Below are 10,075 nucleotides of genomic sequence, written 5' to 3'. Positions count from 1 at the left end.
GTAGGGTGCTGCCCAAGGGCTCTCTGCAGCGGCAGCAACCAGGAAGACCTGTGCCGCCCCTTCCGGGAGCTTCAGTGCACTAGGGTTCCAGATAGTCTTTGGCTTTTTCCTCTGGCGTCCGAGATGTGTGTGCAGAGAGCAGTCTCTTCTGGTTTCCCAGGCTTGTCTGCCTCTCTGAAGGTTCAGCTCTCCCTCCCACGGTATTTGGGTGCAGAGAACTGTTTATCCGGTCTGTTTCCTTCAGGTTCTGGTGGTGTCTCAGGCAGGGGTCCTGCCGCTCCTGGGCCCTCCCTCACAGGAGCCCAGAGGCCTTATACAGTTTCCTCTTGGGCCAGGGATGTGGGCAGGGGTGAGCAGTGTTGGTGGTCTCTTCCGCTCTGCAGCCTCAGGAGTGCCCACCTGACCAGGCGGTTGGGTCTCTCTCTCACAGGGTCTGGGGGCAGAGAGCTGCTGCGGGCCGGGATCCACGGGTGTGCCAAGGGTATTCTTGTTCCCCTTTTAAGGAAGGCGTGAAACATTCAAATTTTGATCATCCGTCTTGATTTCATTTGTTCTAGGCATCTAGGGTAATTCAAGCATTTGGGCTGATAGCCACTTATCAATGAGTGCATACCATGTATGTCTTTCTGTGATTGGGTTAGCTCACACAGAATGATATTTTCCAGTTCCAACCATTTGCCTACGAATTTCATAAAGCCATTGTTTTTGATAGCTGAGTAATATTCCATTGTGTAGATGTACCACATTTTCTGTATCCATTCCTCTGTTGAAGGGCATCTGGGTTCTTTCCAGCTTCTGGCTATTATAAATAAGGCTGCGATGAACATAGTGAAGCACGTGTCTTTTTTATAGGTTGGGGCATCTTTTGGGTATATGCCCAAAAGAGGTATAACTGGATCCTCAGGCAGTTCAATGTCCAATTTTCTGAGGAATCTCCAGACTGATTTCAATGATGGTTGTACCAGTCTGCAATCCCAACAACAATGGAGGAGTGTTCCTCTTTCTCCACATCCTCGCCAGCATCTGCTGTCACCTGAGTTTTTGATCTTAGCCATTCTCACTGGTGTGAGGTGAAATCTCAGGGTTGTTTTGATTTGCATTTCCCTTATGACTAAAGATGTTGAACATTTCTTTAGGTGTTTCTCAGCCATTCGGCATTCCTCAGCTGTGAATTCTTTGTTTAGCTCTGAACCCCATTTTTAATAGGGTTATTTGTCTCCCTGCGGTCTAACTTCTTGAGTTCTTTGTATATTTTGTATATAAGGCCTCTATCTGTTGTAGGATTGGTAAAGATCTTTTCCCAATCTGTTGGTTGCCATTTTGTCCTAACCACAGTGTCCTTTGCCTTACAGAAGCTTTGCAGTTTTATGAGATCCCATTTGTCGATTCTTGATCTTAGAGCATAAGCCATTGGTGTTTTGTTCAGGAAATTTTTTCCAGTGCCCATGTGTTCCAGATGCTTCCCTAGTTTTTCTTCTATTAGTTTGAGTGTGTCTGGTTTGATGTGGAGGTCCTTGATCCACTTGGACTTAAGCTTTGTACAGAGTGATAAGCATGGATCGATCTGCATTCTTCTACATATTGACCTCCAGCTGAACCAGCACCATTTGCTGAAAAAGCTATCTTTTTTCCATTGGATGGTTTTGGCTCCTTTGTCAAAAATCAAGTGGCCATAGGTGTGTGGGTTCATTTCTGGGTCTTCAATTCTATTGCATTGGTCTATCTGTCTGTCTCTGTACCAATACCATGCAGTTTTTATCACTATTGCTCTGTAATAGTGCTTGAGTTCAGGAATAGTGATTCCCCCTGAAGTCCTTTTATTGTTGAGGATAGTTTTAGCTATCCTGGGATTTTTGTTATTCCAGATGAATTTGCAAATTGTTCTGTCTAACTCTTTGAAGAATTGGATTGGTATTTTGATGGGGATTGCATTGAATCTGTAGATTGCTTTTGGTAAAATTGCCATTTTTACTATATTGATCCTGCCAATCCATGAGCATGGGAGATCTTTCCATCTTCTGAGGTCTTCTTCAATTTCTTTCTTCAGAGTCTTGACGTTCTTATTGTACAGATCTTTTACTTGCTTGGTTAAAGTCACACCAAGGTACTTTATATTAATGGATCTATCATGAAGGGTGTCGTTTCCCTATTTTCTTTCTCGGCTTGTTTCTCTTTTGTGTAGAGGAAGGCTACTGATTTATTTGAGTTAATTTTATACCCAGCCACTTTGCTGAAGTTGTTTATCAGCTTTAGTAGTTCTCTGGTCAAACTTTTGGGATCGCTTAAATATACTATCATATCATCTACAAATAGTGATATTTTCACTACTTCTTTTCAGATCTGTATCCCCTTGACCTCCTTTTGTTGTCTGATTGCTCTGGCTAGAACTTCAAGAACTATATTGAATAAGTAGGGAGAGAGTGGGCAGCCTTGTCTAGTCCCTGATTTTAGTGGAATTGTTTCAAGTTTCTCTCCATTTAGTTTAATGTTAGCAACTGGTTTGCTGTATATGGCTTTTACTATGTTAAGTATGGGCCTTGAATTCCTATTCTTTCCAGGACTTTTATCATGAAGGGATGTTGAATTTTCTCAAATGCTTTCTCAGCATCTAATGAAATGATCATGTGGTTTTGTTCTTTCAGTTTGTTTATATAATGGATCACGTTAATGGTTTTCCGTATATTAAACCATCCCTGCATGCCTGGGATGAAGCCTACTTGATCATGGTGGATGATTGTTTTGATGTGCTCTTGGATTCGGTTTGCCAGAATTTTATTGAGTATTTTTGCTTCGATATTCATAAGGGAAATTGGTCTGAAGTTCTCTTTCTTTGTTGGGTCTTTGTGTGGTTTAGGTATAAGAGTAATTGTGGCTTCGTAGAAGGAATTCGGTAGTGCTCCATCTGTTTCAATTTTGTGGAATAGTTTGGATAATATTGGTATGAGGTCTTCTATGAAGGTCTGATAGAATTCTGCACTAAACCCGTCTGGACCTGGGCTCTTTTTGGTTGGGAGACCTTTAATGACTGCTTCTATTTCCTTAGGAGTTATGGGGTTGTTTAACTGGTTTATCTGTTCCTGATTTAACCTCGATACCTGGTATCTGTCTAGGAAATTGTCCATTTCCTGAAGATTTTCAAGTTTTGTTGAATATAGGTTTTTATAGTAAGATCTGATGATTTTTTGAATTTCTTCTGAATCTGTAGTTATGTCTCCCTTTTCATTTCTGATTTTATTAATTTGGACACACTCTCTGTGTCCTCTCGTTAGTCTGGCTAAGGGTTTATCTATCTTGTTGATTTTCTCAAAGAACCAACTTTTGGTTCTGTTGATTCTTTCTATGGTCCTTTTTGTTTCTACTTGGTTGATTTCAGCTCTGAGTTTGATTATTTCCTGCCTTCTACTCCTCCTGGGTGTATTTGCTTCTTTTTGTTCTAGAGCTTTTAGGTGTGCTGTCAAGCTGCTGACATATGCTCTTTCCTGTTTCTTTCTGCAGGCACTCAGCGCTATGAGTTTTCTTCTTAGCAGAGCTTTCATTGTGTCCCATATGTTTGGGTATGTTGTACCTTCATTTTCATTAAATTCTAAAAAGTTTTTAATTTCTTTCTTTATTTCTTCCTTGACCAGGTTATCATTGAGTAGAGCATTGTTCAATTTCCACGTATATGTGGGCATTCTTCCCTTATTGTTATTGAAGACCAGCCTTAGGCCGTGGTGGTCCGATAACACGCATGGGATTATTTCTATCTTTCTGTACCTGTTGAGGCCTGTTTTTTGACCAATTATATGGTCAATTTTGGAGAAAGTACCATGAGGAGCTGAGAAGAAGGTATATCCTTTTGCTTTAGGATAGAATGTTCTATAAATATCCATTAAGTCCATTTGGCTCATTACTTCTCTTAGTCTGTCGACATCACTGTTTAATTTCTGTTTCCATGATCTGTCCATTGATGAGAGTGGGGTGTTGAAATCTCCCACTATTATTGTGTGAGGTGCAATGTGTGTTTTGAGCTTTAGTAAGGTTTCTTTTACGTATGTAGGTGCCCTTGAATTTGGGGCATAGATATTTAAGATGAGAGTTCATCTTGGTGGATTTTTCCTTTGATGAATATGAAGTGTCCTTCCTTATCTTTTTTGATGACTTTTAGTTGGAAATTGATTTTATTTGATATTAGAGTGGCTACTCCAGCTTGCTTCTTCTGACCATTTGCTTGGAAAGTTGTTTTCCAGCCTTTCACTCTGAGGTAGTGTCTGTCTTTGTCTCTGAGGTGTGTTTCCTGTAGGCAGCAGATTGCAGGGTCCTCGTTGCGTATCCAGTTTGTTAATCTATGTCTCTTTATTGGGGTGTTGAGGCCATTGATGTTGAGAGATATTAAGGAATAGTGATTATTGCTTCCTGTCGTATTCATATTTGGATGTGAGGTTATGTTTGTGTGCTTTTCTTGTCTTTGTTTTGTTGCCAAGACGATTAGTTTCTTGCTTCTTCTAGGGTATAGCTTGCCTCCTTATGTTGGGCTTTACCATTTATTATCCTTTGTAGTGTTGGATTTGTAGAAAGATATTGTGTAAATTTGTTTTTGTCATGGAATATCTTGGTTTCTCCATCTATGTTAATTGAGAGTTTTGCAGGATACAGTAACCTGGGCTGGCATTTGTCTTCTCTTAGGGTCTGTATGACATCAGTCCAGGATCTTCTGGCCTTCATAGTTTCTGGCGAAAAGTCTGGTGTGATTCTGATAGGTCTGCCTTTATATGTTACTTGACCTTTTTCCCTTACTGCTTTTAATATTCTTTCTTTATGTTGTGCGTTTGGTGTTTTGACTATTATGTGACGGGAGGTGTTTCTTTTCTGGTCCATTCTATTTGGAGTTCTGTAGGCTTCTTGTATGCCTATGGGTATCTCTTTTTTTAGGTTAGGGAAGTTTTCTTCTATGATTTTGTTGAAGATATTTACTGGTCCTTTGAGCTGGGTGTCTTCACTCTCTTCTATACCTATTATCCTTATGTTTGATCTTCTCATTGAGTCCTGGATTTCCTGTATGTTTTCGACCAGTAGCTTTTTCCGCTTTACATTATCTTTGACAGTTGAGTCAATGATTTCTATGGAATCTTCTGCTCCTGAGATTCTCTCTTCCATCTCCTGTATTCTGTTGGTGAAGCTTGTATCTACAGCTCCTTGTCTCTTCTTTTGGTTTTCTATATCCAGGGTTGTTTCCATGTGTTCTTTCTTGATTGCTTCTATTTCCATTTTTAATTAAAAATATGGAATGCTTCACGAATTTGCGTGTCATCCTTTCGCAGGGGCCATGCTAATCTTCTCTGTATCGTTCCAATTTTAGTATATGTGCTGCCGAAGCGAGCACAAGGTCCATTTCTTGTATGCAGTGAAATTATGGATCCTATTTGCATATACAGTCTGTTAACTTGTATATTTTTATAGGTAAGTTAAATCAATTAATATTAAGAGATACTAAGACAAATGACTGTTAGTTCCTGTTGTGTCTGTTTCTGTAGCTGGCTTTATGTGCGTGTGGTTCTCTCCTCTTGGTTTTCTTATGAAATGATTAATGTATTATCTTTTTTTGGTTTAGGTACCATCATTTTGTTGGAGTTTTCCTTCCAGAATATTCTGGATTGGTAGATAGATACTTATGGAATATCATTTGGTGCCAGAATATTTTGGTTTCTCCATCTATGTTGATTGAGAATTTTGCTGCATATAGTAGCCTGGGCTGTCATTTGTATTCTCCTAGAGTCTGCACAACCTCTGACCAGGCTCTTCTGGCTTTATTATCTCTGTTTTGAAGTCTGTTTTAATTCTTATAGGTTTATCTTTGTATGTTACTTGGCCCTTTTCCCTTGCAGTTTTTAATATTCTTTCTTTGTTCAGTGTGTTTAGTGTTTTGATTATTATGTGACAAGTGGATTTTCTTTTCTTGTCCCATTTATTTGGTGTTTTATAGGCTTCTTGTTCCTTTATAGCCATCTTTTTCTTTAGGTTAGGGAAATTTTCTTCTATTATTTTGTTGAGGACATTTTCAAGTCCTTTGAGCTGGTAATCTTCATTCTCCTCTATTCCAATTAGTCTTATATTTGGTTTTTGCATTGTGTCCTGAATTTCTTGGATGTTTTGGGTTAGAAGATTTTTATGTTTTGAATTTTCTCTGACAGTTGTGACAATCTCTTTATGGCATCTTCTACACCTGAGATCTCTTGCATTCTGTTGGTTATGCCTACATCTGTAATTCCCGACCACTTTCCTAGGTTTTCCATTTCCATGCTTGCCTCCATTTGTGCTTTCTTTACTGCTTCTACTTCCACTCTTTGGTCTTGGAATGCTTTATTCAATCCCTTCACGTTGTGTTTTCCTGTATTTTTTTTAAAAGGGATTTGTTTCCTCCTTAAGGGTTTCTATCTGTTTACTGGTGTTTTCCTGTATTTCTTTGAGTGAGTTATTTATAGTCTCCTTTAAGAGCTCTATCATCTTCATGAGATAGGATTTTAGGTCAGCTTCCTGATTTTCAGGTGTGTTGGTGTATTCAGGGCTTGCTGTGATGGGAGAACTGGGTTCTGATGCTGCCCACGTGTATTGGCTTCTGTTGCTTATGGTCTTGTGCTTGCCTTTCACCATCTGGCCATCCCTGATGTTTTCTGGTCTGGGTGACTCTCTCTCTCTGATAATTGTGTCTTTTGTCCCTGGGTTTCTTCAGGTTTCCTGGCTGTAGCAGAATTTTTGTGGGACCTTCCAACGGTGGGGTTTTCAGAGGAGCAGAGGAGCTGCTGATTTGTTGCCCTGGCTGTAGTAGATCTCTTGGGAGGCCTTCAGACTCTCTGGTTTCAGAGGAGCAGTCAAACTGTTGTACTGTGTAAAGCTTCTACCGGGGTTGGGATAGGGTGGGTATGGACTATGGTTTCTGTTTTCCTGTGGAGAGCAGAACTCTAGGGATGCTTTCAATCAGTTTCCCTGTGTGCTGTACCTTTGTGATTTCTTCAGACTGTGCTCTCAGTTGCCCAACTGCCCTGTGTGCAGAGGAACCCCTGGGATGTCTTGAAGCTGTGTTGTCTTCAGGGGAACAGACAAGTTGGTGTTCAGTTGCCCAGTTCCTCAGTTGCCCTGTGTGCAGCAGTTCTCCTATGATGCCTCAGGCTGTGTAGTCAGATGTCCTGAGTGCAGGGAATCATCTGGGATCCCTCCGGATGTGGTGTCTTTAGAGGAGTAAGAGGCTCATTAGCATTCTCTCTCAGCAGAAAGGACTGGCTGGAAGCGGGGTAAAACTCAGCTGGCAGGGGTTTGGGGAGTGATAGGTCCCAAATCTAATGGGCTCCCAGTGGCAGCTTTGGGCCTTTTGGAGGGATTTTATCAGATGCTCCAAGTGCAGCAGTTCTCCTGGGATGCCTCAGGATGTGGTGTCTTCATGGTAGCAGACAAGCTAGCAATCTGTACAGGCAGAAAGTACCTGACAGAAGGGCAAAATATCTTCTCCTTTTACGTTCTTTATCTTCTACACCATCTTGTTTGACTTATTTCTGTTTCCGGTAAAAACCTCTGTGATTGTTATGTCTGATTCAATTTTCTTATTCGAAACTTCTTGTCCTTGATTTGCATTTCCCTGATTCTTAACACGCTTTCCTTAATTAATCATGATATTACTTGCTTTCATTCTCTTTTAATTTAAATAGTTTACATAGATTTGTTTTGGCCTTTGCTTTGTGTGTGTGCATGTGTGTGTGTGTGTGTGCGTGTGTGTGTGTGTGTGTGTGTGTGTGTGTGTATGTGTGTGTGTGTCCATGCATACATGTAAAGAAGTTTGTTTAGAAAGGCTATGTATCCTAGTGGTTAGTGGCATAAAGTGTGCATTCAGTAAAAGAACGATTTTAAGTGTCACAGAAATCAAATCAAGACTAGTTGAGACTCACAAATATATTCCTAATGCAAATAACACATTCAAGCCTTGGGTAAAATCATTGACATTTCAAGGAGAGTAAACCTCCTTCATACCCACATGCAAACTTAAGCATCAGAAAATTCTTCCCTTAGACTATTTCAAATGAGTTAGTTGCCTAATTGTTTACTCCCTCTGTTTTCAGCAACATCTGCTTTAATTGAGAAAAGAATCTCATTTACCTTTCCAATTAATTGGTTTCAAATTTATCTTACCTCTGTTTAGGCCATATTAGTATTCTTCTGTGAACTAAGACAGAAGAGGTATGAGTTTCTTGGAGTAGTAAGTTTTCCCTTTCTTTTGCTCATGGTTGTCTTAGAAATGTCCTATATGGTAACAATTTATATAATATATTTATATAATGTAGATAACATTAAGATAATATTTTATACACACACACAAAATTACATGTGTGTAACTGAGTACAAGTGTTCATGTACATACATAATTCCTTCGCTAATTGGAGCAGAATCCTTCTTCTAGCTGGCTTTTGCTTTAAAGAGAGCCAGGATACAATCTCTGTGTGAACCCAATGACTGCAGCAGTCCTTCCTGGAAGAGCTCATAGTTCAAGCAGTGGAATTTTCGATGTTTGTTCACTGGTGGCCAAACTGAGTGAAGAATCTCCACAGGGCCAGATGTGAGGGCTGAGGTTTTGTTGTTCTGGTTTTTCCTTTTTTTTTTTCTTCCTTTACCTCATGTGAGCTTTATTTTCATGGCTAGCAACTTGAATCCTAAACTTGTGATAAGTTCTGGTTCTCAAAAGTGAAAAGGTAGCAAAAGTGGCAGAGCCTCTCACATAATCACATACATCATGTTTGGGTTTCACAACCAACCTTCCCATCTACTATATGATGAGAAGAATAAGCAAAACCAGAGTCAATAAAGTCATACTGTATTCCTGTGGCATATAAGTTCTGTTTTGTTAATATGTTTAAAGAGCCTCACAGTGTGCTAGACCCCTTCCTTAGAAGGGAATGATTTTTAATGTGCACATTAAAGTGTTCATAAATGTAGTCTACTGTAGCTTAGTTTTTAAAACCACATTTCATCTTAACTGCCATGGAATTATCTATGTAAATAATGATTAAAATAGCAAATCCTTAAATAAGCCTCATTGGAAAACTGGAAATTAATTACCACATTATAACCAGTTAAGTACAAATGGAGTAAATAAGGACAGAGGAATAATTGCTGCCTGCGGGTAATTTCATGGCTGCAATCTACCCTCAGAGTAAAATTTCTCCTCAAATGACTTTTAAAGATGTCTCACAATGGGAAATGAAATTTTTTCACAGTGAAACCTTATGAAAAAAAAGATCTTGATCTTATTTTCTTGACAATATCTGTTAATGTTTTCTTTAGAGTCTGTCCTGTGTGTAGTCATCAAATTATGTTAGTTTGCTATTTTTACTCTATCAGATGTTAGATGCCTTGAAGGAAGTATTCTTTGGGGGTATTCCATCCAGTAATTGTTCAAAATCTTTCGTTGAACACTGATATCTCTCCAAAATCCCTTGCAGCAAAATCGGCACTAGCTTGGAAAGTGGGTAATATTGTATACTATCTTTGTCAATTGTAATCTCAAGGCCAGAGATAAAACCACTTTCAGTAGTGTTTAATATATCAAATTCTTGTCTGTTGCTATGACAAATATACCATACAAGAAACAAGAAAGATGGATTTATTTCAGCACATTCTTGCAGGGTATAAAATTCATCATGAAGAGTAGATGGAGTGTGGTACTTGATTTGCTTTCTCTTTATTATTTAAACCCTAGATTATAGAACATTGCCACTCAAATTGATGTTGGATTTTGCCCCTCAATATACTTAGTCTACAAAATCCCTCATTAGATTTTTGGAAAGGGTGATTTCCATGATGTTTCTAAATCATATCAATTGAAAATTTCAAAATTAAGCATCATATCTAGCCTCTTTTTGTTAAAGTCTTCATTAGTTCTGGTTACAATTAGAGATGCTTCCCTATTTTCAAGATAGGAATTATTACGTGAATATGATGAATGTACGTCTCCAAATGATAAGGGTCTTAGTTCAAAGTTATTACTATATATCATTTTGTGTGCATGCAGAATTTACCTTGCCAGACTGAAGAAAATAAATAAATGGTGTCC

At 39.0% G+C, this 10,075-nt stretch overlaps 1 non-coding gene across 1 annotated transcript; it reads right to left on the bottom strand.

Moving 5' to 3' along the window:
- Window positions 1-5,255: 5,255 nt before the first annotated feature.
- LOC120093277 (U6 spliceosomal RNA) lies at window positions 5,256-5,362 on the bottom strand. The gene has a single exon (XR_015623627.1). It is a non-coding gene; the product is annotated as a U6 spliceosomal RNA (small nuclear RNA).
- Between the last annotated feature and the right edge of the window lie 4,713 nt (window positions 5,363-10,075).

This window comes from Rattus norvegicus, chromosome 6 (genome assembly GCF_021556685.1).
Source record: "Rattus norvegicus strain SHRSP/BbbUtx chromosome 6, alternate assembly SHRSP_T2T, whole genome shotgun sequence".
NCBI classification, from domain to species: Eukaryota; Metazoa; Chordata; class Mammalia; order Rodentia; family Muridae; genus Rattus; species Rattus norvegicus.
This window is presented reverse-complemented; position numbering and strand designations above follow the sequence as displayed.